The sequence below is a fragment of the Physeter macrocephalus genome, chromosome 11, assembly GCF_002837175.3.
Source record: "Physeter macrocephalus isolate SW-GA chromosome 11, ASM283717v5, whole genome shotgun sequence".
Classification (NCBI taxonomy): Eukaryota; Metazoa; Chordata; class Mammalia; order Artiodactyla; family Physeteridae; genus Physeter; species Physeter macrocephalus.
In genome coordinates this window covers 85,811,800-85,816,013 of record NC_041224.1, presented here as the reverse complement: position 1 = coordinate 85,816,013, position 4,214 = coordinate 85,811,800, and the positions used below count along the sequence as shown (strand labels likewise).

At 36.5% G+C, this 4,214-nt stretch overlaps 1 protein-coding gene across 1 annotated transcript in view; it reads right to left on the bottom strand.

The window, feature by feature from the left end:
- Positions 1–4,214, bottom strand: part of AGBL1 (AGBL carboxypeptidase 1) — a 979,047-nt gene that overhangs the window by 151,170 nt on the left and 823,663 nt on the right. The gene's annotated exons all lie outside the window — the stretch shown is intronic.

Genomic DNA, 4,214 nt, shown 5'->3' with positions numbered 1-4,214 from the left:
ACACTACCAAACATAAAATAGATAGCTAGTGGGAAGCAGCCGCATAGCACAGGGAGATCAGCTCGGTGCTTTGTGACCACCTAGAGGGGTGGGATAGGGAGGGTGGGAGGGAGGGAGATGCAAGAAGGAAGAGATAATGGGATACATGTATATGTACAACTGATTCACTTTGTTATAAAGCAGAAACTAACACACCATTATAAAGCAATTATACTCCAATAAAGAAGTTAAAAAAATAAATATATAAAATATGGACATAAAGTTTTGATTCTTCAAAAAGTTAAAAGATAATCAATCTATGCATTTATTTTCTGACTCACAATTTACAGACATAGCTCCTTACGTACTGCTCTGCACTTATTTGTTATAGAACTCTTAGTGTTATAAACGTTTATATATTAGTCTCACTCCAGGAATGAAAACCATCTATTGCTCAGCCAATGAATGTAACATGACAACCTGTGCTTTCCTTATTTCAAAAAGTATTCATTTTTTAACTCCTCCACAGTTTTCTCTTTCTGACATGATTTTATGTTCTGGTGAACGGTTTTGACTCATAATGGCTCACAAAAGACATGCAAATAATAGTGCTGGAGGTGCAGACAGTGAATGCTAGTTTGAGGCCATGAGCACATTTAAGGAATTGAACGGTAAGGAAACAGCTGGTAAATGACCAAAGCCAATTGGTGTCCCCATGGAGGTCACTGAGCAAATCTCCTTTTACTAGGATTTAGAACTACCACACTCTCTCCCATCCCCAGGAAATCCATTTTGTATCTAGATCTTCTTGGTTATCATCCTCTCTCCCCAAATTGTTGACATCTATAAGCTGATGGAACTTACAAAGAACCAACAGTTTGAATTTCAGCATTAATATTATCTTTAAAATGTAAACATATGTTTAATTTTAGCTCTGTATTTTAGATGAATGGGTGAGTGCGTATTTTGGTTTTGTTTGTTTGTTTTTGTTTTGCCAGAGAGTTTCACTCTCCTGAATGTTTAGTTTCCACTGGACAGCCCAGTCCCTTTTGATGAGGTAGACCCAAAGTGACTGGCCACTGGCAGTAGAATGGGTCATGGTCCATGATGCTGCCTCCCCACTGCTGGTCCCAGGGACTGAAGTTCTGTACCTTCTTGAGCCCAAAGAAAAATCATTCAGCTTTCCCAAATCTGGAGGTTCTCACAAAGATGTGCCCTATCTTTGGCATGTAGAGGCAGTAGGAGTGGTGAAAGTTTGCAGCCCTAAACTCTTCTTCTTTATTACATTTCCTTCCCATTCTTCCCCAGGGGGTTTAGAGTAAACGGAAGGAAAATGGAAGCTTGCTGGGGTTTATACACATCCTTGTGAATCTATGTCTCTCTGTTGAGATTCCTTTATCCTGAAGGGAGGAATGTTTTCTTTCTTTATTTTTTCCCCCATTCATGCTAACTCAATTGGAGATTTATGAAAGTAAAGTCCTTTGATATTATAAAGAGCTTCATAAAACTCACTGTATCTTGTGAGGTACCTACTCTAAATTATGTGATCTGTAGCTAAAAGAATCTGTGGTGGTTGCCTGGAACAATGACAGGGAATTAAAAGGAAAGGAAACAGCAGTTGTAAAGTACAATGTCAGGAACTCATTTCCATAGGGACTGTGTTCGAATGACTTGTAGAGCTGTGATTCACGTTATAGTCTCATTTCCACAAACACTTCCCCCTCTCCAGACACAGAATGCCTGGACATATTAGGAATAAAAACCTAATAGTAGAACACAGCAGAATACAGCTCGAGGGAGATCCTTAAAGGACTATTGGAGGAGCAGATCATAACTGAACCAAAGGTACAGAGAAGGTGAAGTTTGAGGTCAGGCAGGTGGCTTTAAGTGGTTAGGTAGGAAAGTGTTAAAGGAGGTTTTTCAATTACATTACAATATATAAATGTGTCAAATTAACATGTTGTATGCCTTAACTTTGCACAACATCATATGTCAAAGATAGTTCAAAAAAGGGCTGAGATTTATGGTTCAAATGATGGAAATATTTAAAAGTAAGAACCAAGATAGATAGATAGATATACAGACATATAGCTACACATATATACTTTCCACAGATGTAACTTATTATTTCTATTTATTTCAATAAATTATTTCATGCAGCAGGATCTTCACATAAACAGTTTAATTTAAATTGACTTAGTATCAGTATCTTTTTGAAATTTAATTTAATTTAATGTATTTATTTTTATTTTTTTAAACTTTTTTCTTCATTTAAAAAATATATTTTTTTGGAATTTTATTTATTTTTTTATGCAGCAGGCTCGTATTACTTATCCATTTTATACATATTAGTGTATATATGTCAATCCCAATTTCCCAATTCATCCCACCACCACCCCCCCCCCACCACTTTCCCCTGCTTGGTGTCCATACGTTTGTTCTCTATATCTTTGTCTCTATTTCTGCCCTGCAAACCAGATCATCAGTACAATTATTCTAGGTTCCACATATATGAGCTAATATATGATATTTGTTTTTCTCTTTCTGACTTACTTCACTTTGTATGACAGTCTCTAGATCCATACACGTCTCTACAAATGACCCAATTTTGTTCCTTTTTATGGCTAAGTAATATTCCACTGTATATATGGACCACATCTTCCTTATCCATTAGTCTGTCGATGGGCATTTAGGTTGCTTCCATGACCTGGCTATTGTAAATAGTGCTGAAATGAACATTGGGATGCATGTGTCTTTCTGAATTACGGTTTTCTCAGGGTATCTGCCCAGTAGTGGGATTGCTGGGCCATATGGTAATTCTATTTTTAGTTTTTTAAGGAACCTCCATACTGTTCTCCATAGTGGCTGTATCAATTTACATGCCCACCAACAGTGCAAGAGGGTTCCCTTTTCTCCACACCCTCTCCAGCATTTGATGCTTGTACATTTTCTGATGATGCCCATTCTAACTGGTGTGAGGTGTTACCTCATTGTAGTTTTGATTTTCATTTCTCTGATAATTAGTGATGTTGAGCAGCTTTTCATGTGCTTCATGGCAAACTGTATGTCTTCTTTGGAGAAATGTCTATTTAGGTCTTCTGCCCATTTTTGGAATGGGTGGTTTGTTTTTTTTAATATTGACTACATGAGCTGTTTATATATATTGGAGATTAATTCTTTGTCCATTGATTCATTTGCAAATATTTTCTCCCATTCTGAGGGTTGTCTTTTCATCTTGTTTGTAGTTTCCTTTGCTTTGCAAAAGCTTTTAAGTTTCTTAGGTCCCATTTGTTTATTTTTGTTTTTATTTCCATTACTCTAGGAGGTGGATCAAAAAAGATCTTACTGTGATTTATGTCAAAGAGGGTTCTTCCTATATTTTCCTCTAAGAGTTTTATAGTGTCTGGTCTTACATTTAGATCTCTAATCCATTTCGAGTTGATTTTTGTGTATGGTGTTAGGGATTGTTCTAATTTCATTCTTTAACATTTAGCAGTCCAGTTTTCCCAGCATCATTTATTGAAGAGACTGTCTTTTCTCCATTGTACAGCCTTGCTTCCTTTGTCATAGATTAGTTGACCAAAGGTGCGTGGGTTTATTTCTGGGCTTCTATCCGGTTCCATTGATCTATATTTCTGTTTTTGTGCCAGTACCACATTGTCTTGATTATTGCAGCTTTGTAGTATAGTCTGAAGTCAGGGAGTCTGATTCCTCCAGCTCTGTTTTTTTCCCTCAAGATGGCTTTGGCTATTCGGGGTCTTTTGTCTCTCCATACAAATTTTAAGATTTTTTGTTCTATTTCTGTAAAACATGCATTGGGTAATTTGAAAGGAAATGCACTGAAACTGTAGATTGCTTTGGGTAGTATAGTCATTTTCACAATATTGATTCTTCCAACCCAAGAACATGGTATATCTCTCCGTCTGTTTGTATCATCTTTAATTTCTTTCATCAGTGTCTTATAGTTTTCTGCATACAGGTCTTTTGTCTCCCAAGGTAGGTTTATTCCTAGGTATTTTATTCTTTTTGTTGCAATGGTAAATGGGAGTGTTCCCTTAATTTCTCGTTCAGATTTTTCATCATTAGTGTATAGGAATGCAAGAGATTTCTGAGCATTTATTTTGTACCTTGCAACTTTACCCGATTCATTGTTTAGCTCTAGTAGTTTTCTGGTGGCATCTTTAGGATTCTCTATGTATAGTATCATGTCATCTGCAAACAGTGACAGTTTTACT